This window comes from Rhinolophus sinicus, chromosome 12 (genome assembly GCF_057876585.1).
Source record: "Rhinolophus sinicus isolate RSI-liver-muscle chromosome 12, RSI-T2T, whole genome shotgun sequence".
NCBI classification, from domain to species: domain Eukaryota; kingdom Metazoa; phylum Chordata; class Mammalia; order Chiroptera; family Rhinolophidae; genus Rhinolophus; species Rhinolophus sinicus.
Genome location: NC_142512.1, coordinates 31,182,875 through 31,208,480, shown reverse-complemented (window position 1 = coordinate 31,208,480; position 25,606 = coordinate 31,182,875). Strand labels below are relative to the sequence as shown.

The following is a 25,606-nucleotide window of genomic DNA, read 5'->3' as shown; positions in this document are numbered from 1 at the left end:
TTCTCTGCTTCCCTCAGAATGCTTTTCCCTCCATCGCTACCTAGTTTAAATCTGCCCGTTCTTGTGAGAACATAGGAAAATGCTTCTAATTAATGATTCATTTTAACAATGAATGCAAGAATGTATGCTTAATATGATAACATATGACATGACAGCAAGAGCTATGGAGAAGCTGTACCCAGGGGGAGAGGCTGGCAAGACATGCAGCAGAATAGAATGCCAATAAAACTTTTGTTGGTGGTATGGAGCTGTGAGCGATACTTCGTCTTTATTTTCTAAATGTTTTTCATATAGTTCTGTTGTTCTTATAATGAGATTTTTACACTAAACCGGCATCTACTATAGGATGGTAAGTAAGCTACTTTTAAACCTTACACCTTTATCACAGTTCAGTTCAAATGTTATCACCTCCAAGATGCCTTCCCTGACTACCCACTTCCATTGTCCCCATAAGATGCAGGACTTCTTCCCCTGTGTTCCATAGTCTTTCATTACTGCCTCTGTCAGAGGAGTTATCAGGATCTATACTGAATCATAGATGATTGTATATACACTTGTCTTTAGCTTTATGATAAAAGGATATTATTTTTGATTCAATAAATGAAAGAATGGCCATGTTTTCCGTTTGTTATGATATGGAATAAATCATTACATTCTCATTTCTACTTTCAACTTTTTATGTGACCCCTCTCAATTTCTGCAGCCTGCCCCCCCCCCCCAATTATTCCAAATCCCAGGCAATTATTTGCAAGCATTTATAAGACCAAAATGTAGGGCCCTTCAGGGTGGGAACTGCCCAGATCTTCTAATACACATTGGCCTTTAAAACAAGTAAAATCAGCCACTTAGGTAATTAATTTGCAGGAAATATGAATACCAAGTCTTGGTGGCAAGCTGTACACTGATCTGTGGGATTTAAGCATTCAACCAGTTGGGTGAAGAATTAGGTGTGCCCGTGTTCCTGACAACAATAGGAGAATGGGCCTTCGTTCCCGACTGAGACTACAGACTTACCCATCAGACTCACACAGGTACAGCATAATTGGTGTAGACTTATTTGTTTGAACTTGCAAAATGGATTTCTCAAATGTTTGAGCTGGTGCTAGAAGTGTTTTCAAAGTGCCTGTATACTCATCTTAAATACACACATTATTAAGGGATTTTATTTGACGTTTAACAATTTTGTATATTAATATTCCCCTCTTTGCCCTAAATGGCCTAATCCGTCTAAATCCGTAGCATCAAAAGTCATTACACAAAAAGAACAAGATGCTGCCAGAGCCACTGTGGCCCAGCATTGAATTTGCGTGAGCTGAGATGATTCAGGCAGATTTATATCCTGTTATTTCCTGAACTCGGAGCAAAACCTCACAGGTTCAAGACTTTGCAAGCATTTGTCTGAGCAATCTCACTTCATCACTTTGAAAGGGATGGAGTTTCTGCCATCTGCTCGAGCAGCGATGCCTTCATGAAAAAGAGAAATCTCTCTGTCTCTCTCCAGCTGGATATCTGAACCCCAGGGTGGGTCCAAGGCCCATGGCCACTGGAAAGAGGGTTATCTTTACTTAATCTTCCCTCCCATGGAAACTTTTCTTTTACCTTTTGCCTGGGTTTCCATGACATGGAAAGATACTTGAAGAGAGTATAAGTGGAACTTTATATTCTGAAGTTATTACTTTGTTCTTCTCACTACCAAATGACATAAGGGTTAGGAGGGAATAGTGGTTTTTAATCATTTTTGAGTCACACACATCTCTGAGAATTTGATGAAAGCTATGTACTCTCTCCCTTGAGAAAGTCAGATATGTGCACACATGCAAAATTTTGCTTGCAAATATAAGCAGTTCACATGGTGAATTAGTCATCCATGGCTTTCCCAAGGGTCTATGAACTCCAGTTTAAGTCTGTCTCATCTAAGCAACGAACGCTTACATGGCCCTTTGATATACAAAGTCTTTTTAAATCTATCTTTCATTAGATAACTTAGTAAGGTAGGTACTCATTGCACGCTCATTCGCAAGAAGTATTGTCCATCTGGCTTATCAGAAATATATTTTGACTTTCTGCTCTCAAATCTTAATTTTCACCCACTCCTGATGAGAAACTGCACTTTGAAAATCCAAATTCTATTTGTTATGGTTTTTCAAACTAATGTAACACTAATTCCTTTCCTTCCCTATTAAAAAATGGAAAGATCACAAACTGAATTCAAAAGGTGTGGGCTAGACTCTAGACGCTGCCTTCTTTAGGTGTCACTAAGTCATGTCTCTGAGCCCTGGCTTTTTCATTGGAAGAAGGGGCCCGACAACACCTCCTCACTGGTCCAGGGCATTACATGGGTCAGGCCAGGATTCTCGTTTGAGCCACACACCCCCGTGGGACATATCAATATCTCTGAACACATTCAGTCGACCTATTGTTTCCATAATACAAACTACAAAGAGTCCAACCTACAAAATCTTCTAGGCTGGTGGCACTAAGCAGAACATAGAGTGAGCAAGTGTTACAGGTAGCCGGAGGGTTATTTTTAAAAAGGTTTCTTAACTCCTGTGATAACAGTGATTTAACGTGTCTATCCCAATGTTCATTTCTCTGTCGTCTACCTTTGAATGGGAGGCTACAAGATCAAAGAAAACCAGTTGTTTCATCAGATATCCTGAGTTATTAATAAACTCTCAGAACAAAAGCATGGATTCTGTCAAATGCTAAGCATGAACCTAGCCAGAATCCGGGCCTCTGGCTACCTGGAATTGCCTACTAGACCACCATTTAGACATTCCCTGACCCCTTTGCTCAAAATAGCTCCCGCATCCTTGATCACTGCATCCCTGCTTTCCGCCCAGTGGGTTATTGGCAGCCATGGTCGGGGTAGAATGACAGCTTGGCATGGCAGACAGGATGAGCTCCTCCTGGCATGTGTGGCCTCAGCCTAAGAGGAAGCAGACAGGGCCACAGCTAGCCTGCCCAGCACTGCTGTGTGACGTAGGATAAGATGCCCTCTGGGAGGAATAATTAGGAAAGGTGGCTCCCCCAAGCTGCCCAGCTCTGTGGGCACAAGACTTGGCAATCGGAAGAAGAAGGGCTGGGTGTCAGCCCTTGCTTTCCCCCAGCTCTGGTGGTCACGATCAGTAAATAAGCGGCGTAACCCTGGAGCAAACCTCCCCTCAGGTCTCAGTCCTTTTCCCCAAGGACTGAGGCCTGAGAGCACAGGAACCAGCAACTACAAACAAGGAGGAGGGCATATGGCCCCGACCTGGGATTAGATATCACCAACCCTGCTCCCCAGGGCTGCTCTTACGGACAGTCACTTATTTGATTAACAAATACTTAACGAGCCCTTTCTATATGCCAACTACATAGGTTTTCATTGGCTTCTTATAAAATCTCAGCAAGATAACAATTATTATTCCTCCTTTATAGGGAGGGAAACTGAGGCTCAGAGAGACTAAGTTATTTGCACAACAGCATCCAACTAATAGGCGGCAGTGCTTGAATGCAAACTCACTGGTGTCAGACTTCAAAGTCTCAGTTGGCCCATCCAAAGCCTTAGGTCCGTGCTTGTCAAATCTGGCTGCATGTTACAATCACCCACGGAGCTCTAAAATCCTACTAATGCCCAGGCCTCACCCCAGACGTTCAGACTGAATTGGTCTAGGGTGGGATCAAGCATCAAGGTTTTTGTTGTTGTTGTTTTATACCCTCCCTGGTGATTCTAATTTGCACCCAAGTTTGAGGACCACAGATTTAGTTGAATGACTCACCCTAGTCAAACTCAACCTATTTCCACCCAAATATCTGAAGAGACAGATGGTCAGTCGGGGAGTGAGATTTGATATGGCATCAGACAAGATTCCCATTGCTAAAATGTAACTCCACTCCCTGTCACTCCTTTGGACCTTGAACTTTTCCAGTGTTCTCCTTCTTAATATTAAATAATACTTGTTATCCTAATGCATCTTAGTGGAGACTAGCTGTAACTAATATCAAGAATGGGGGATTCAGAAGAGGACTGGTTGGGTAGCAAAACCCAGGAATAAGGAAATTCGTGGTAGAGAAGGTAGACTAAATAATTATGATGATGATAATAATTATTAATAATGGCAATGAGTATTAATAATAGCTAACCTGTACTGAGCACTTAGATTCTTGTTCCTGTGCTAAGTACTTCATAGATATTAACTAAATTACCCCATGAGGTAGGTATGTCAACCTCCCCTATTTTACAAATGTGGAAACTGAGGCATAAAGAAGCAATTGAATAGTTTGCCCAATTTTACCTTGCCAGGCAACCTGACTCCCCAATACATGCTTAAATTGTGTCCACTTGACTGGCTCCCCTGCCCCACTCAGAGTCTTATTTCTGAGGGTCCCTGGAGCACTGCTTCAGCCTCCTGTACGTGCAGCTGCTTAGTTCTCCTATGTGCAGCAGTCTCCTTTGCTCTGCCTAGCCCAGAGTGGCCAAGGCACATTAGTCACGTGGGGTTAGGGAAGGAGCCCTAGCCTGATGGTCATAAGGTCTGGGGTCTCACTGCAGGGCTGCAAATCCTGGTCAAATTACTTTCCTCTCTGGGCTTAAGTTTCCTTCTTTTAAAATGAAGGCTTTGGGTTGAATCATCCATATAGTCTCTGAGAAGTCCTGTGATAAGGAAACTGGATTCATTAGGATTTCTTAAATTAATATGATCACTGTGACAGATTGCATTATTGTTTCCAATTTTTCACCCCATTCTATATCCACACTCTTTGGTGTGACTTGCATTTCCTGCCATGGGAGGTGGAGTATATTTCCTTGCGTCATTAACATGGCTTGGCCGTGTGACTTGGTCTGGCCAATGGGATGTCAGTGAACATGAAGGAGGAAAATGGCCTGAAATGTGCTCATGGAGGTAAGTTTGCCCCCTTGTTCTTCCATCACCACAAGGACAACATGCCCTGGGTAGTCTTCTGATCCCAGAAAAATAAGAGACTTGTGGGGCAGGGGCACCCCAGCTACCCCATAGGCTTGTCAGCAAACACAAAACAAAACAAAACAAAAAACAGTAAGAATAATACATGGTATTATTAGCAACTAAGTTTGGGGTTGGTTTGTTACTCAGCATTAGTGCAGCAACAGCTGACTGGTATAACTACCAAATCATTTCTTAGTTAACATCTATGAAATGCTCAACTGAATGACTGTTCCAAGGAATACATTTTAAGAAGTGCTCCTCTAGGAACATCTGAGGTGAGTCAGTTCTCCCGACTTTCTGAGCCTTCCTTAGCCACACTACTCACGTCTTTGCTTAGAGTTTAATATCGGTATCTCATCTCCCTGCACAAACTGGAAGCTCCTGGAAGGCAGAGCCCTCTCATGATCATCTTCATATCCTCACTGTGGACAAGAAATGTGCACAAGATAATCTCTAAGTACCCTTCCATCTTCAGCATCTTAGAATTAAGCAGCCAACACCCCTCCTTCGATAAACCATCTGTGGAGACTGGGAGCCAGTGCCATACTCTGCACCAACCCCCCCATGTCCACTCTTAACTTCTGGTCTTAGTTCATCGATCAATTTAGCCACCATTTACCGGGCTCTTATTAACTGCTGGCTGTTGGGGACATTACAACGATGAGCAGGACGCACTCTTTCCCCTGTCAAATAGTTGCTGCCAGTCTAACTGACACTGAGATTTGAGGCTCAAAGTCCGTAGACAGAGACACCCCAGGGGAGGGTCAGTCACCCAAGGTTTCCAACCAGGAGGTGGCATGGCCAACCTCAAACCCTGGGCCTTTGCAGCCCTGTTTATTGTTCTGTCCTCTAGAGTCTAGATCATAAACCATCCTGTCTTCAATGAAAATCCAAGAAAGTCAGTCTGTTACAACACTGAGCTTCTCACTAATTAAGCATCCCCCACCCTCCCTCCCAGGCAACTCTGAAGGCTCTTCAAGCAAATTTTGGGGATTTCCTAGAGGGGGCCAGGCTTTTGTCACTTGAGCAATATCCTTTCACACCCTCTAGTGGTTAGAGGGCAACCTGACATCCTGGAGGAGGGAGGTGACTCCCCTGGGCCTATAAAGTAAGCCTGTTACACTAAACAAGGTCCTCCAGGAAAGCAATTTGGCAATAAGTATCAAAAGCAATAAACACAATCCTACCCTTTAACCCAGTAATTCCACTTCTGGGACTCTCCTCCAAGGTGATAATCCAAAAATGGGGGAAAGTCTGTTAGCACAATGATGTTCAGTGCTTCATTGTTTATAATATCTACAAGTAGTAAATATCCTAAATGACCAAAAATAGGGAAATGGTTAAGCATATTATGACCCATCCACACAAACGAGTAAGCACTGTAAAGTCACTTAAAATGATGGGAAGAGGCATGGTAAAATAGCAGAAATGTGAATATTGAAATCAGAGGGACCAATCTAGTCTCCAGCAGCTGGTTATTGTTGACTAGCTGCTTAAGCTCTATGATCCTCAGTTTCTCAATCTGTAAAATGGAGCTAATGACAACCACCTTGCAACCTGGAAATTAGATGAGAGACTGTATGTAGAGCCCCTGATGCTATGTCTGGCCCACAACAGGATATGCAATCAATGGAATTGTTAGTGGTAGTATTACTAATGTTTAAAATTATGTTACAAAAGGAAAATGCATCTGAAATCGTGGTAAGAAAAAAAAAAGCAGCATGCAAAATTGTATGGCCACTATGATTATCACATTTATGCAAAAGAAGAAAGGAAGACAGGAAGGAAGGAAGAGAGGGAGGTAGGGAGAAAGGGAGGAAAGAAGATACATAGGGAGAAAAATTCTGAAAGATATACTCGTACATCAAATGCTGACAATGTTTTGTTTTGGTTTTTTTCCCTTTCTGTTTTCAGTAAACTTTTCTTGAGCAGGATAGGCTCCTAACAGAATATGCATTGGAGACCCAAAGATTAAAGAAAGCACCTTAAGGAGCTCAAAGTCCACTAGGTGAGACAGTTAACAGACAACACAAACCAAAGGAAAAGGGTCTGGGGCAGTGGGATGGAGGGAGGGAGGAGTCAGGAAAAGTTACCTGGGAGACATAGTACCTGAGCTGATTCTTGAAGACTAGTGCACTTTTTCCCAACCTTCTAAGAATGGTGACAACTTATTTGGGGGAGTTTAATTTCATGACACTCACCCAGCTTCACTCTAAGTAAGGTATTCCGAAGTGATTGCGGAGGAGATTTAAGAGGAGGTCAGTGGAGACAACGAGCACTGGCTTTTGCTGTACCCCACACCCAACCTAAGCTTGCAGAACCTTCAGTCCTTCCTACACAGGGAAGTGCCCAGCCTGAAAGAGACATAGATAGTGACATGTCCAATCAGTGCCACATGAGTGAGTTGAGGCCATTTCCTTTCTCTCACTATATTAGCTACTTAGAATTTCCCAGAGGGAATCACAAGTGTCAACTAAACTTTTACATGCTTAGTAAGGTTTTGCTCCCTGGCTGTCCTAGCACCACTAGCCTCTTTGACTCTACCCTAAATGTAATAGGTGCAATTAGTGGTTTACAAGGTCTCCAACCTGAGATACCAGGAGTCGTGAAGCCAGAACTCTCACTGGCTCTTACTCATGAGGGAGGTCATTGGAAGTTGCAGCTTCACCCAACTTCCCTCTCTAGGCCAAGAGGTTAGAAACAGAGGGGTCTCATACATTTCTCTAGTTTCCTTCTATGTTCATTTGACCTTTACCCTCATAAGGGTAGGACCTGAACAAGCTGGGGTGCTCAGAGGATCCAGATATCAATGTAACTCCCCATCACATTGCCTGGAGCACTCACCCACCCCCAAGTGCTTTCTGTCCAGTTCAGAGAAGTAGCCGTCTGTTCCAGTTACTGTTGCTACATAAGAAAGCTTGGTGGTATATAAAAAAAATTCAACCATTTTATTATACCTATGGATTCTCCTAGTCAGAAATTTGAAATGGGCACAGTGCAGTGCCCGACTCTGCTCCATGAGGCCCAGGGCCTCAGCTGGGAGGATCTATGCTGAAGCTGAGTTAATGGCTGGGGGCTGGGATCACCTTCAAGCTCTCTCACTGAAACGTGTGATAGTTGAGGCAGGCTGTAGGCTGACACCTTAGCAGCGACTATCCGCAGAAACACCTACACGTGGCCTCTCATGTGGCTACTTGAGCTTCCTCAGATCATGGTGGCCAGGTTCCAAGAGGGAGCCTCCCTAAAGAACCAAGCCCTGAAAGTCACATACCATCACTTCTGCTTTCGTCACTCACAACCCTCCCAGATTCAAGGGGAGGGAATATAGACCAGGACTCTTGATGGGAGAAGGTGTCAGTCACCTTCCAGGACAAACATGTGGGATGGAAGAGGCAACCATTTTTGGAAAACACAATTTGCCACACTCTCCCTTTCCATTGGAATCAATGAGAAGATGTACCTTTTCAGCCCAATTAGATTTTATGCTGAGTCCCAGGACATCGCTGTCTTGAGGCCACTGCTATCACGAAGAGTGAGCCAGTCTTCTTTTCTTCCCTCTTCTTACAGCTCCCATCCCCAGAAGATTGTGGGACTTGTTCTGAGGGAACCAAGCCACAAGCCTGAGTATCATTAACATTCCCTGAATTGTTTCCAACACACCTACCTAGGATGTCCTCTCCCACCAGACTGCTTTCCTTCTCCACATCTAGTACAATGTCTTAGGAGGACAAGGTGAACTTTTCTATTAATAATAGCCAACAGGTCTGAGTCCAAGGGCTCATTGTCAGTCCCAAAGGGTTCAGTCACACAGACTGTCTCATCAAGACAAAACAAAATAAACACCCTAATAAATTCACCTGGCCAGCTTCCCAATGTATACCAGGTATGCATAAGTTGACTGAAGCTTAAGCCTGTACAATAGGAGTTAAGTGAGAAGAAAAAAGCTCCGAGGATGTGGTGGCATAAAGCCCTAAAGATGGCTTTGGTATATGTCATTCTGGAATCCCAAATTAGAAAGGAGTGGTTCGACACATACAGGTAGGCCCCATTTTAAGAACACTCACTTGGCCGTAATCTCTAAGGTCTAACAACAAATTTTAAAAATGCAAGAGTACTTCACTTTCTATCAAAGATGATGCTTTATATTAAAGCGACTTCTTTGATGGATTTAAATATTGGTTTCTAGATTGGCAGTAACTAAGAGGCAGAAAAATATAAAACTAAGGATTGAGCGCACAGCCAATCAAAGACCAATCACAAATGAAGACAAACTTCTGAAGCTGTAACATCCAGAACTATGGAAGCAAGGTTTACTTCATACACATGCATAGACTTTATTTTTGTATTTTATTTTTTAATTGTTTTTATTACTCAAAACAGCTCCATTAGTTTTATGTAGTTTTCTGACGTTGTGCTTGTGCTGTCAACACTTTCACAACGATTTTCTGCTCATCGATAAAGAAAGCACGCTTGATCCTGTCACGGACAACGTTTAGCCCACATGGATCCACCGTAGGCCCTGTTACATGGTTTTTTATTTTGGACAACCTCATTAGAATTTTAGTTTTCGCAGCACGAACTCCACGAGGTCAGCCTGGGCACATGCCACATGCAGATTTTGGTGCGTTCCCAACCTTCTTCGTATAAAGGTAAATAACTCTATCACCAGGGGCACGGGACCGCCTGGTTTTGTTAGAGGCTGTATTGTAGGCCAGCCTCTGATGGTACGTCAAACGCTGGCCCATTCTGAATGTCTGTAGACACCGTTCCCACTACACATGCATAGACTTTAAATGGCAAACCTGGAATCCATTCACTGTGTAAAGTCAAGTATTCCTATGACGTGGACCTAAGGCTGCGTTCCAGGCTTGAGAAGTAACATGAACAATTGCACAGGGACAACAAAACAAGTGTGGCATGTTTATGGGATGTGGAGGAGACAGACATGCCTGGAGAAGAGGGTGTGTGTCAGGAAGCAGAAGAAAATAAAATTGGCCAGGTAGGGTGGGGCCATTTTAGCAGGCTTTGAAAGCTACGCTGAGGCGTTTGAACTTGAATTGTTAGACAATAGAGAGCTTCCAAGCTTTTTTCCTCCAAGAGTAGCATGATCAGGGAGGAGGTTTAGGATGATTAATCTGATGGGAGTATCTGAGGATGGAGTGGGAACAGGGACAGAAGCTAGGGGATTGTTACAGCCACGAAACTGAGGGGAGGAGGGCCGGGAACCAGAGGGAGGCAAAAGGATTTGATGGTCCGTTTCCATATGAAAGATATTTCTAAAGGAAGCGAGCACATGTGTTCACGAGGGCCCAGATCTTACGGCAAGTCTTCCCACCTTTGGAACAGTGGTGCTTCTAAGTTATGTTTTCAGAGTTATCTCTTCTTGGATCCCTCTTCAACTATTCTTCCAGCTTCTAAAACTCCATGTTATCAGGTTAGCAAACAGGGTGGGTTAAATCCAAGGTTGTTCAAGGTATAATCAAAGATTAATGAGGACTAGAAATTATTTTTAGCAAACCTATGGTCTCTTAAGCCTCGAAGAGCAGGGTCATCTATCAAACTTGAACCCCAAGAAGGTCATGTTTCACTGACATGCCAAATAATCAAGTCCCCACACTTTGGGGGACTGCCTTCAGACTCTGCAATATATCCATTTTAAACTCAGTATCTTCTTTTAACAATGCAATGAATCTTTTTTTAAAGAAATGGTCACAGGTCAAGTCTGGTAGAGAATAAGATGGTCGCTCAAGCTGGGTAATGGTTCTTTGGGTTAAAATGCACAACAACAAAAAGTGAGACTTCAAAGAAATGTATTGAAATAAAGTGAGAGTGTTTTCTTATTATCTTTTGAGACTCTATATCTATAGTGATGTCTCATTCTTCATTCATTTATTCGTTTGTGTTTTTACTCATTTTGTCTTGACCAAATTGCCAGTTTGTCTTAGATTTGAAGTTGCCTCAAAAATTTAGCTTGAAGGTACAGGGGACAAAAAGGAAAAGAAAAAAAAAAAAAATGCAGTTGATCTCCCTGTGTAATTTGTAAACTTAATGAATGGGAAGTTTCCAGAGAGAAGTTGCAATAAAAGTTTTGAGTAAGGGTAGGAGCTCCATTTGGCTAACATTAAGTAAAGATGCAAAGATATGTCATTGTTTTAATCAACAGGATGGAGATGCAGGTCAAAATTGACAAGAGGATCCCTGCCCTTAAGCTCATAACCCATGAACTACTGAACAGACTTCAATGTTGGCTACTTTTACATAGATAACATTTACTTAAATGTCTAATTCATATTTTTCATTTTCTACCCTTGCGACGGAGAGGTTACATTCTCACTAAGTAGCCACGTGCTCCTCCACCTTTCCCAGATTTCCTTTCAGTTAGATTTGAGCCATGTGACTAGTTCTGACCAATGGGATGGGGAGATTCACTCAACTCATATTGGGATGTTGGGGGGATGGGAGAGATAATCCTTGATAGGGTTAAGCCAATGAGTTTGGGGGCTTTCTTTGTTACTATCACTTAGCTTTCTTGCTGAAAATTCTGAAATAGTACACAGAGGATGGTAATGATTGATCTGGGTGTAGTGGGAAGGTCAGGGGCTTTTAGAGTGGCCCCAACCTGGGTGAAGCTACTGACAGGCTGCCTCTAAGTCTACAAATCTCAGAAGAAGAGATCAATCCTCTTCCTTCTGTGAAAACAGACCTCCTGATCCTGGAGACAGGGAAAGAGAATCTATGGCCTCCCTTGGAATCTCCCACAGACTGACCACAGACGAAGTTTTCATACAACAGAGGGGGGTAAGCCCTTTATCCCATCTGCTCTGTCACATCCAAAAAGGACTTCCAAGAAAATAAATTATGTTATTTCTTCCCTTAAAACATAGATGTAAGCAATGGATAAATAATCTGGGCTACATCCAGACAAAGGATTATTCAGCACTAAAAAGAACTGAACTATCAAGCCATGAAAAGACAAGGAGGAACCTTAAGTGCATATGACTAAGTGAAAAAAGCCAATCTGAGAAGGCTACATAGCATGTGATTCCCACTACATGACATTCTGGGAAAGGCAAAACTATGGAGACAATACAAAGATCTGTGGTCACGGGGTTAGGAGGCGATGACTAGACACAGCACAGAGGATTTTGAGGGCAGTGAAAATATGCACACAAGGATGGCTACATGTCCTTAGACATTTGTCCAGACCCCCTAGAATGCACAAGACAAAGGATGAACCCTAAGGTAAACTGTGGACTTTGGGTGATGATGTGTGCATGGAGGTTCATCATTGTAAAAAATGTGCCCCTCTGGGGGGGAATGGTGATACTGGAGGAGGTTATACACGTGTGGGGGCGTACGGGAAATCTCTGCATCTTCTTCTCAATTTGGCTGTAAACCCAAAACTCCTCTAAAAAATAGTCTTCATTTTAAAAATATAATAGGTTAATATTACCTTCTTGATGTATATATATAAAACCAAAGAGTCAGGGAAAGTCCCTTGTCAACCCCTTTCCACTGTTCATACTCTACTTAACCAGAGTAACCACACTGCACCATCTTTTTGTATCCTTCCAGGACATTCTATGCATTTACATACATACAAAGGAACATAGTTTTGCTTTTGGCCTTTGGTATATTCTTGGTCTTAAAACACAAATTGACCAAATAGCAGGTGTTGTTCTGCCCTATATTCTTGGTTGTTTCTTTGGATTTTTTTTTTTCTACTTTTCTTTTTTGACTTTTGACTTTTGATATTTTTCAACAAGTTTCGCCAACTTAATGCCTTTTCATTGCTACGTTGTTCTCTATAGTATGGAGGTACCATGATTTATATAATCATCTCCCTATTGATAGAAATATAGGGTGTTTTGCAGCTGTAGTGGACATGCTTGAAATGCCTCTTGGTGCACACCAGCCAGCATTTCTCTAGGATGGATACCCGGAAGGGGACTATCTGGGTCAAAGGGTATGTATATTTTTAGTTTTAATAGACACAGCCAAAGAGCTCTCCAAAGAAGCCATACCAACTTAGATTCACACCAATAGCACATAAGTTTCTCTCCTTTTTGCACTTTTTTTCCTCATGAGTGTGATGAGATAAAGGATTGAAGCATCTTATGATAATAAACATATAATATTTACTTATTATGAAGTCACCTCATGCAATTGCCTGATTTTCAAGAAGGATAACCTCTACTCTTGCCAGCAGATTCCACCATTGTACTCATTAGCTCGCAGGCCCTGGGCCCACCAGGCAGATCTCTTTCAATACTGACAGGGGAGTTTTTTATTTCTTTTAGTGAACAGTGACCTCTTGCTCTGCATTGCATCTTTGAGAGTTATAATGCCTAGGTCATATCACCCAGAAGTGTTGAAGTGAACCAGCTGTGGTACGGGACTGGGGTAGGAGAGTGAAGCACTCAACTCAGGGGCCCTAAAAAACTTAGCAATCAAGATAAATAGGATTGAATGCAATCTTTTTAAAAATCAAAGTTAATGCAAAAAAGCCCATGATGAACAGAATATCAAAATTTCAAAGACAGAATCAGTATTACTGATTTTTCCATTTGCCTCAGGTTTCAACACAGCACAGAGCAGCCATAATTCTGGGAGATTTTTAATACACACACACACACACACACACACACACACACACACACACCCTAAAAATCCCTGCCTGTGTGACTTTGGGGAAATTGCTGAACCTTTCTGAGACTCAGTTTCATCATTTGTGTGTTGTCAAGGATTAAAGGAAATATAATACGTAAAATACTGGATTTTCAAGAAACATCTACCACCACCAGTGCTATTATTAGGCACCAAGGCAACCTTGCTGGTTGCTGGTTCTGCTTTCATCCTGGAGCCTGGTTTGGTCTCATACCTTTTTCCTGGTGATCAAGAGACTTCTATGTAGACTCAAGATTGCTAATAGGAGGGAATGAACATTTACTGGGCACTTACTTTGAAATATGCTCTCAATGGGCACTTTCCTGTATTATCTCAGTTATTCTGCACAATAATCCTCTGAGATACATTGATGAGAAAACTGAAGCTCAGAGAGGTTAGTGACTTGCCCAAGGTCACAGAGCAAGCCAGTGGCTGAGCTTGGCTTTGGACTCAGGTCTCTTCACGTACAAATATATGGTCCAATGTTTACCTCCTCGTGGGCAGTGTCAGTAGGAAAAAGGAAAGAGCCTACTAGTTCTGAATATGAACCCGAGGGCAAATTCTCCCTTGAATTTCCTACCTGACTATCATGCAAACTGAAAATAGCAAGTTTGGTTCCTGACTCAGCCCAGAGTTATTGCCTTCAGAGGGGTGTTTGTTCTCTTGCCCGAGCCCCAGAACAACCATGATTCCCTCTCCTGAAGGCAGACGCGCTGCCCTTTCCTCTCAGTGTTGCCTCCTACCCTCCCAGCTCCCCACACCACTCGCCCCCACCCAGATGACAGTCCCTCAGTCTTCCTGACATCAAGGTAGGACAGCAACACAACACAATTCCGTTCACCTTTACCCTAGCCCACTTCTCGGGCAGTCACCCCTTTCTTTGGGCCTTTCTAACTAGGCTGTACAGGCTGGTATGCACATAAAAGAAGACAGGGGGTGAGGAGTCGGCAGTGCAAAATGGGGGTTTTCAGAAATGGTCTTGGCTCCTACACTTAGAACCTTTGGACACCTCCCCAGGGGCTCAGCAGCCACACTCTGCCCTGCTTGGTCCAGGGGGTGAGGGCCACCTGGCCGCGCCAGGCCAGGCCATGGTGGCAAGTTAACACCTGGGGAGGTGGGGGTGGGGAAAGGAAAAGCTCCCTTCCCAGAGGGTCACACCACTGTCAGATTCCATTCCTGGAATCTGCTCCTGCTTTCCCGGTCCTTCTCCCAGCTCAACTTCCCGAACAGTGTCTGTCATCGCTGGGAGAATCACAGCTAGCTGTCTCCATGAATTCACAAATCACCTTCCTGTCATCGCTTGGTAGGGGCGGGGGGCCCAGGGAGGAGCAGGAATCAATAACCCCATTTTGTGTCACCTACTCCCTCCTCACTCCCGTCACCACCCAGGGTCAGGAGCCTTAGCAGGCTAAGCTCACACAAAATGTCATTTGTCCAACCTGCCAGAAGATCTTAGCATTGATATGCCCTCTAGTGGATTTTTAAAAACAACAAAAGCACTCACAAGCAGAGTCACACCCACATGAAACAATGATCGATTAACTCTGCTATACCTACAAAGTCCCAGCGTCAGAGATGCCATCCAAGGAAGCCAGTCACTCAGCCAAGCACAGCTTCCACATCCTGACCCGTGGCCTGGCTGTTTGGGGCCAGTCATTGCCAATAACACCAAGTACCTTCCCAGGAACTGATTGTATTGGCCCAAGCGGGAAGCAGGGACCCTCCCCACCCCATGCCCCAAGCCTTCTCTGCCTGGAGAGCCTATAACACTCAAGATTCAACTCTAGGATCTCCTTTCATCGCCACCTCTCCTGGCCACCCCCAACCCTTTCCTCAATAGAAATGACACTTTGTGTTAGCCCTCTTTTCCCTACCCCATGTCACCTGGTACGTGCTTCTAGCAGAGTTTCTGTGGCTGTGGGTGAGCGTCCTCTTATTGCCTGTCTCAGTGTTTCTCATCCTTAGCACTATTGACATTCTGGTCCAGATAACCCTTTGTTACGGGGGGGGGGGGGGGGGGCACCCTGTGCATTATACGACGTTTACCAGAATCTGGCCTCTACTCACTAGATGCCAATAGCGCTCTTCCATTGTGACAACCCAAAACGTCTTCAGACAGTGCCAAATGTCCCTGGGGGTGGGGGGACAGCAAAACCATCTCTGGTTAGGACCTGTTGGTCTAGCTGTAGAAATGTTGTGGATCTGTTGTGGATTTGGGGGTACAGGCAGTCCTCCGCTCTACCTAGGAGATCAGGGAGTAATCCTTCATGTCCCTGAGGTAGAAGGTGCCCTCTGAACGTGTCCCCTCCCCAGGCAGGATCACACCCACAGGCTACTGCATTTCACCCTCCTGGCAAGGTAAGGCGAGGCATGTGGCGTGTGCGGCTGAGAAGGTACGGGGTCAGGGCAGAAAGAGGGGTGCAGGAAAAGGAGACGCGAGGCGAGGAAAGGCGAGGCGGCTCGTGCTGAGTTCCAGGCATTGTATCAGGCCCTCCACCTATCTTCTATTTCACTTCATCCTTAGGGTCCCGATAATAAATGCCAACAGCTCGGGGACCTTACTACACACAGGTCCATGTTGGTAAGCACTTGACACAGATTACCCCTGAGAGAGAACTGTGTATCCTCATTTGTAAAATGAGGAAAGGAAGGCATAGGGAAAGTCAGTCACTTGCCCAAGGAGCCAGCACCAAACCCCATTTGTCCTCCGACTCCCCGCAATGTGTCGCCAGAACATTAAATGCACTGAGGGTGTTTCCACAGGTGTGAAATCAGGTAAGCCCTTGGCCTAATTGCAGATTTTGCTTCAGGGCTGACCCAACTGGGGCACTGAGCTGAAGTAGCCTAGATTAATTATTTCTCAATTACCCAGTTAGTTAGTAAATGATTTGTGGCTTTTCTTCCACAGAGATCCCGTCAGCCTGGGAGACTGTCATTCCCTGGGAAGGCTGGGACTCCCCTCTTTATCTGTCACGTCCCCGGAACACCCAGCCCCTGGCTCCTCCACAGAGACTGGCAGTGACGTGGAGGCCGAGGAGAGCGCAGAAGGTCCTGATCCACTTCCTCTTCCTCACGGGGGCTGCTCCTCAGGCAGGGCCCAGCAGGCAGCCAGGTGTGAGGAGCCCAAGATTAAGCCAGGGACCCCGCCCCCCACCCCACCCCACCCCCAGCCTGCTGAGTGGCCTTGGCAAAGTCATTCCCCTTTCTCTTTCTCAGCTGTTCCAGGCCCCGCCTTCTGAACTCCCCCAGAAACGTGCAGAGTAAATGGTTACCCAGGGCTGTTCCACTCCACTTGACACTTAAACAAACACCAGCCACTGTAGAGCTCCTGAGAGGCCCTGACCAGCAAAAGAGGCCAGGGTCGCCACTCCTTTCCAGCTCTTCTCCTCCAGGTCGGATTTGGATGCTAACCTTCTCCCTTCTGGAACCTTGGCCAAAAGCAGGTGGGAATAGGAAACAGCTCTGAGCAGGCCTGAGAGGGAACTTCTCCATCTCTCTAGCATGCCTACCCCACATTTGAGAAACCACACACAGGGCATGATTGATTGCCCGGCTTGGTTCCCATAAAATACACCAAATTCCAAAAAAGGGGAGGGAGATGCAATTGTGAGGTTTCTACCCTCCCATCCTCCAACTAGGCTCCTGATCCCACTGCCTCAACTTGCATCACAAGTGCGAGCGTGGGCTGGTGGAAAGACCATGGGAGAGAAGGGTGGGGTGGGGTGGGGGAGACTTAAGGGTCTGTGCAGGCAGAGGAATGCCCAGGCAGCCCCAGGTGCAGGGGTCAAGGGGACAATGGTGACTCTTTCCTCCTGTACACACTATGACAAACAGGACATCCGTACCCAGTGAGTAGGACCCGGGCCTGGCCCGGTACAAAGGCACCAAGAGAAACCAGGCACACACCACTACTTTGCAGAGATATGGGGATGGCGTTCCGTCTCTTCAATTAGAGACCCAGACCCCGAGCACCGTATCTTCTGCATCCCTCCGACAACACCACTGCCCAAGACCAGCCCCCACTGTGGGCACCTCATGCCATGTCTGATGCCCGGTCAGGCTGTGTAGTTGAGAGCTAAGGAACATGGACACCGGAGTCGTGGTCACCTTGGCTTGAATCTAGGCTTCTGCACCTAACAGATCCAGGTGGATATGGATCCAACCTTGTATGAACTTGGACATGTTATTTAACCTGCCTCGGTCTCCTCTGTAAAAATTCTCTTGCATAAGCTGTTTGGACAATTTGATGAGGTGGTACATGTAAAATGTAGGGTGGCCAGCACAGACACCCCTTCTCCCAGCTCCATCCAGACTAGATAGAAGCAAGAGAGATAGCTGAGTAAAGAGGTAGGGGAGGGGATTGAGGGGCCAGCGAACCCCCAACATCATCGTGTAATGTCCCAGAGGGAGGAAAATGATCACCGTAGGAAATGACACAGGACTTACCAAAAGTAGGTGAAGTTCACCATTCTTTTGATGCTGCGCTGGCCAAAATCACAAAACCCAACTCAACAGCGCATACAAAAATAATGAAAAACTGTGAGATAATAAATGCCAGCCCATGGCGAGAACTGTCATTCTCGAGGCCAGGTCATCTAGGGCCCATCTTCAGGGACAAGAAACCCCACAGTCCTTCCCACCCCTGATCTGTATATGACAATCTCTTGCTCCACATAATCAAGGTACGTACAAGGATACAGCTCGTATTCATTTGTTTTAGTTTGTTTTTTACAATTAATAGCTCAAGGATCCAATGACACAACAGGGATCCAGTATCTCTTTCTTGAGCTCTGCTCCAATTTGTCTGAGAACATTGGGAATTTATTCAGCCCAGAGGGACCACTTCCCATCTAAACTAGCAAGCAGACAAGCGCTAGAATTTGGCCAGTCCACTGTCACGGTTAGTTCCCTCAGCCCCATGGTGTGATTATTGAGGATGGGTCCATGGTTAATAGGATGTCCTTGCTGGCCCAGGTCCCTGCCCACACCACTGTGATGTCCAGAGTGACAGCCAATATAATTCTTTGCAGTTCTCACTCCCTCCCCAGCCTGCATTACTTAGAGCTAATCACTGTGCTGGGAAAGCTGGGTCAGAGGTGCTTCCAGCAGGGCCAGCCACAAACTTTGCTGGACCAGCCCTCCCTGGGAACCCTGAAGCCATGTGGTGACTCAGGGCTCCAGGAAAGACTCTCTGTTTCCTTAAAATAGTTTTATCTTTAGAGAGCTTGCCACCTCTCTGGCCATTGAAACTTGGTTGGGACCACTTTATTTTGAACTTAGGAGACTAAGGATGGCATGACCGTTTTTCCTTTCAGAAGGCCATGAACTTCTTAGAAAATTGATCTCTCTTCTCCCAGCAATCAGATCTGCATACAATGAAACCCCAAGTCTTATTATCCCTTTGTCTCAGAATATATGTATCAATGGGAAGAAGGGACTTTCAAGAGCCTAGCCCCTAAAATAGTGATGGTTTGAGCCAACGTGATTTGCAGAACCTAGGAATAGATTTAGGGCAGGCTGGCATAATTTCTAAGTATCCTCACCTCTACTTTACCAGGATTGTATAACAGTGTTATATAATATTGTGGTTTTCAATGCTCTTCATTCTGTGAACTGCCCTGCCCCCCACCTACAGCTAATGCCTCCAGCCCTGCCCTAACCCAAGCCTAGTATCTCCAGAGCCATCTTTTTAAAACCAATTCAAATGTCACCTCCACTCTTGTCCTGGAAAAAGTGATTCCGACCAACCCCAAACTACCTCAGCAATTGTATGACTTTGCTAGGGTGGCTATGACAAAGTGCCACAGACTGGGTGGCTTAAACAACAGAAATATATTTCCTCACTGTTCTGGTGGCTAGATATCTGAGATCAAGATGTTGGCAGGGTTGGTTTCCTCTAAGGTCTTTCTCCTTGGCTTTAGGTGGCCATCTTCTCCTGTGTCTTCACATGGTCTTTCCTCGGTGTATGTCTGTGTCCTAATCTCTTTTCACGAGGATATCAGTCATGATGGATTACGATCCACCCATATCACCTCGTTTTACCTTAATTACTGGAATGAAAATCCAGGAGGGCAGGGATTTGTGCCTGGTACATGACAGGGACTAAATAACTAAAATTTGGACGGATGGACGGACGGACGGACGGACGGACGGATGGATGGATGGAAAAATTCATCTCTTGAGGAACTTATCACCTTGTATCCTGAAGTGTGGTGTGGACATTACTGGGCATAACTCACCTCTACCATCTGGAAGATGCTTTCATGCCGGGCTCTTGTCTGCTGCTACTAGTCCTCACAGCCCTTGTACTGGGCCTTGGTCAGGTGAACCAGGACAAGTTCAGAACTTGGGCTCCACTTGGCTCCTTTGCTAGTTACTAGCCAATTACTTCGGAGCCGTTCACTTAATCCCTGTAAGCCTTGGCTTCCCTTCTGTGAAACTGACACAAACCCAGTCTCACAGGGTCCTTCAGAGGTCTGGCGGAGAGGTCTTTTGTAAACTCTAAAGTGTTTTACAAATGTTAGCTGTCATTCTCAAGTGTTTTGTAGTGGGTGCTTTTTCCAGTAACTGTGGCTGCATAATAAATTACTCCCCAACACTTAGTGTCTCAAAACAATAATGACATTATTTTGCTCACCAATCTGCGATCAGTAAGGACTCAGCGGGGGTAGTTCATCTCTGCTCCATTCAGTGTCTCCTGGGACAGCTCCAAGGAGTATACGAAGCCTCACTCTCTCGCAGGTCTGCCAGTTGATGCGGGCTGTCAGCTGAGATCTCAGGGGGGCTGTCAGCCACAACATCCCCACGTGGCATCTCCGCTGGGCCTGGGCTTCTTGCAACATGATGACTTAAGTCTAATATGGAGCATCCTGAGAGAAAGACAAGCGAAGCCATATTGCCTTTTATGACCTAGCCTTGTGGCGTCACTTCTCTGTATTGTATTAATTAAGCGCTGGCAAAGGCTCAAGGGTAGGAGAAATGGACTCTGCTTTTTGATGGGAAGTGCAATATTCTGGAACAATATGTGGGCTTGAAAATACTGCTGTGGCCAGTTTGGGAGACTATCATCTGCTGCAATACTTGATACATTTTTTTGAATGAATGAACCTTTCCTTCGAGCCTTTCATCATTACTCAAGACTCCCAAGGCAAGGCTGCCTTAGCACAAGCTCAGACTATAGATCTTTCCTAACTTTCTTCCTCAGTTAAAACTTACCCACCCTCATCTCAATCTATCATTGCCCTGCTTTTCGCAAGAGAAGAGTGGAATGATAGATTCGTAGATAAACTAATTCCTGGCTCTGGTTTAGCTAAGGAGCTCCTCTTAGGTTGTAGAAGACTCCCCTTCTTCTACAGCTAACATACCCAGAAGGTCAACTCCTGGGAAGCTCAGAGAGAGGAGTGGACCCTAATTGGGGCTGGGGGCAGGTGGCTGCGTGGGGTTGACTTGACTGGCAAGCCTTTTACATGCTTCAGCCCAAGAAGCCACCTGGCCTTTGCAAAGGCGAAATCCATTTCCTCCACACCATCCACTCCGCCTCCCTATACTCTGTTGCCTGTCACTTTCCTCTACTTAACATTTAGTGATGGGTAAACCCCCAGGTTTAGAAAGGTAACCCTCTGGTCTGAATTAGTTCATTATGAACCTGGGATCGTTAGCCTGCCATGGTTCCAGAGATTGGTAAGGGCAACCTGGGGAATTCTGAGGAGTCCCCAGAGGCCACTTAAAGGTCAAGTGGAAGGTCAATCAGTAATCCAGTTCACTGCAGGAATCATCCAAAGAACATTAACCCTCTTGCCCCAAACCATGTTGTTTTCCACACATCCCTTCTGATTCATCTGCATTTGCTCTCTGACGCATTAGGTCTGTGTTGTCCTTAATTGCATCCTGTAACGGTGATGAAATATCAGCCTCTTTATTTTTTCATTATGTTCTCACTGTCAGGAGTGTCCAGTTTATGCCACAGAGCTCAAGGGGCAGCCACTAGGAGAGCACCTCCCTGTTATCTCTCTCTCTCTCTCTCTCTCATACACACACACACAGACACACACAGACACACACACACACACACACACACACACACACACACACACACCCTCTGGGGACTTCTCATTGCCTCAGGATAAAACCCAAACTGCTTAACCTGACCTATGAAGGGCTCTGAAGTCCAACCTGCCTGGGTGTCCAATCTCTGGCCGCTCTCTCATATCAAGACAGGCTGAGCTTCCTTCAGGTCCTTCAATACTCCATGTTCTCTCTAACACAGCCAGCGTTCATACTATCCCCTCTCTACCCAGAATATTCTTCCCCTTTCTCCTCACCCTGCAGCTGTCAGTTTAGAAGGCATATTCCAGGGCCGCCTTTCCTGACTCTTAGATGATGCTAGTTATCTCTGTTTGACGTGTGCTTTGCACACTGTACTTCCCTCTCATAGCTCTCTGCATGTGTTACTGTAATTACTTCGCTAATAGTTGGCTGCCCTCTCCCCACTCTGGAAGCTCGGTGAGGCCAGGACCCATGTGACTTCTTCATCATGGCATGCCCAGGGCACAGCATCATGCTTGGCACATAGAGCCCCGCATGAAGGAATGAGGCTGAAGGAGGAATGGCACTCCTGAGCGGGCTCAGCAACTGCTCTCTTCATCTCTGAACACCACCAGCATGGGCAAGCAACACAACAATGTCCCTGGTGCTGACGGGGGAGAAAAGAAAAGGCAACGCAGGGAAAAGAAGGAGGAAGACAAAAAGGATAAATGAAACAGGAAAAAGGAGGTGGGCAGAGCACCCTGCTTCTCAAGCTGGGGTGCAGGTGGCCCCGAGGTACATGCCAGTATGCCACGATAAATTAAAGCCACAGAATGAACGGGGCACATCGTAGAGGGTCAAATTTACTTGATGGTATGTCATTTAAACCTTATTTTTATGTTAAAAGAGATTTGTTACTGAGTCAGACGAAAACCCCACATTAATTTTTAAGGAAATACTGTTAATGAGACTTCAAAGGCACTTCATGTGTTTGTGGTGAGATCTTTGCACTACTCCTCTCCCCACCACCCTCCACGGAGAGGCCCCATTTCAAGCTTTTGCCTTCTAGTTCTTTGGTTGAAAAGTCTGAGAAACCCTGAGATGAGGCCTGGGCTTCCTCATGACATGGTAACTAGATTCCAAGATGGAGAATCCCAAGAGAGAGCCAGGAAAGCCATGTTACATTTTATGACCTAGCCTCCCAGCATCACTCACTCTGTATTCTATTAATAAGGAATCTCTAAGGCCCTTTCAAGGTCCCTTGAAAGACAGATATTTGCAAAAGATAGAATTAGGAAAGACCACTCTACTTTCAGATCTTATGCTACATTCCCTGATAACCCTTGGTCTCAGTGTACCCACTAAAGACTAGATACGATGACAGGTTCTTTTGTGAAGAGCTCATGTCAAGCCTCAACTTAACCAAGATGGTAGCAGCTAACATAATTGTACAATTAGCCTTGGAAATCATGGGGGATTGGTTCCAGGACCCCTGCAAGTACCCAAATCTGCAGATGCTCAAGTCCCTTATATAAAATGGGGTAGAACAATGCATACGGTCAGCCCTCCATATCCATGGATTCCCAACCACAGATGAAAACTACTGCTTTTGATCCGTGGTTGGTTGAATGTGTGGATGCAAAACCCAGGGATACAGAGGACTAACTGTATATTTATTGTAAAAAGTCCACATAAAAGTGGACCTGTGCCATGCAAATCCGTGTTGTTCAAGGGCCAATTGTATTCTAGACACCACACACACATAATGGATTATCGCCTCTAACACTCAGCAGTCATCCCATGATTCCCTCCAGTTTACAGATGAGGACAAACTACAGTTTAGAGAAATTAGTCATCTGCTCAAGGTCACACAATGACTAAGTGGTGACACAGGGATCAGTCCCAGAAAATGTACCCAGGACCTGTACTCTGCCCCCAAACTCTGCTGCCTAGGAATATAGGGACACTTATTGAATGGCTCCTCTGCACCCAACCACTGGGGCCTTTCACCCCCATATGCATGGCAACCCACTCCTGGAGGAACCCAGAATAACTGCCAGCAAGTTTCACCTTTGCTTGTAAGCTCTGAAAGAGGACGGTGAGACAGTTTCATGGCCCTTTGGCTCAGTGGGTAAACACGCACCCTTCCCTCTCCCAGGAGTCACTGCAGATTATAAGCACATCCAGGAATCACATGTCCCAGGTGACAAAGAAAAAGTGGAAACTCAATTCCTCCTCCAGATGGTGACTTGTTTCTTACAGTAAAATCATGGGATGCTGCAGGCTGCTTCAGGAACAAAAACTACCTTTCCTCTTCCACTCACAGACAGACAGCTCTCTCTAATATATCTATCTCTACCATATCTAGCTCTATCTGTCTCTGTCTCTGTATCTCTATCTCTATCTTTATCTCTATTTCTAGCTCTATCTCTACCTCTATCTCTCTCTATCCCTCCCCCCTCCTCTTCCTCTCTCTCCTCTCTCCTCTCTCTCTCTCTCTCTCTCTCTCCCTCTCATCATTATTTCGGGCATCTTACCTCTCTGCCAGGTTGACAAGAATAAGTTATAATTGAAAGTCTAGGCTAGGTCTTGGCCACTATTGACAGCGGAAACAGATCATTCTTTGTTGGGAAGTGGACGTGGTGGGGATCGGGGGGCTGTCCTGTGCATTTGTAAGATGTAGCATCTGTAGCCCCTACACACTGAATATTGTGATAGTCAAAAATATCTCCAGACAAACGTTTCCTGAGGACAAGATCTCTCTCAGTTAAGAACCACTAGTGTAAACAAATGGGCCACTTACACCAAGGAGCTCTCTCAGAAAGTCAAGTCCAAGAATATTTACTGGTGGTGCAGTAAGACTTTCTTACCCTTGGATGGGATTTTAGCATTTACAAAGCTTTTTCTCTCTCATCAACAAGTTCCTTACCTCCATGGCAAGCACCGCAGTTTCTAACTGTCGCAGAAGCTGTCCGTGCTCCCATCAATATGGAACATCATTGTCTGACCATGTGTGGGGCACAGTATTTAACTACCCTACCCACCATACCTCACCTCAACAGCTCTCAACCGATGACTGACAGGAGTTGGGTCTTGTAGTAGTAGCCAGCTCACTACCGATTCTGGAACCTAACCATGTCTGGCACATGGTGGGCATGTAATAAATACTTCTTGAATATCAAATAAATAAATCCAATCTGAATGGCTCCTACCAGCTAGACCAATGAGTTACCTCCATCGCAGAGAGGAGAAGTGACTTGCTCAAAGTGCCCCAGTAAGTCACCATCAGCGCTGCAGTAGAATCCAGCTCTCTTGGATTCTACTGTGCACTGCCTCCTGGCCGGCATAGCTGGGAGACAGGCACGAAAAGTAGGAGCTTCCAATTCTATGAATGAGTCAGGGCATGAAACAACCCAACTTCTCCTCCATCTTCAGGATGCAGCTCAGTGGCTCCCACACGGGAAGTGAAGCCCCTCACTCCGTCTTGGTGTCCCCACCATTGCTACATGGCTCTCTATCACAGCAGCGACTGCAGCACATTAAATCTCTGCTCACCTGCCTTCCCTCCCAAACTCTGAGTTCCTTAAGAGCAAGAGACCACATGATTTGGGGTTTTCCCTTCTCTGTGTCTCCATTATTTAGCATAGGGCCTAAGTAGGTGTTCATTAAATGTTTGTAGAATTACTATGCATGGAGCTATATTGTGGAGTATAATTTCTCAGTGCTACAAGAATCATAGTACCCTGGGTGGCTTTCTAACCATATTTTACTTCTGAAATCATCTCTCCAACATTTAACTCCGAGAACCTTTGGAGATGCTACAAAAAGAGGCATCAAGGAAACAGAAAAATAATAACAATATTTGCTCACATTTATTGAGCATGTACTATATATGAGGTGTCTTTCATGCATTATCTCATTTAATGCTCATATCAACCCTTTGAGGAAGACATAATTATTAGCTC

The 25,606-nt window shown here is 45.2% G+C and overlaps 1 pseudogene; it reads right to left on the bottom strand.

Moving 5' to 3' along the window:
* Positions 1-9,303: 9,303 nt before the first annotated feature.
* On the bottom strand, positions 9,304-9,694 carry LOC148756516 (large ribosomal subunit protein eL34 pseudogene; annotated as a pseudogene).
* Positions 9,695-25,606: the final 15,912 nt, after the last annotated feature.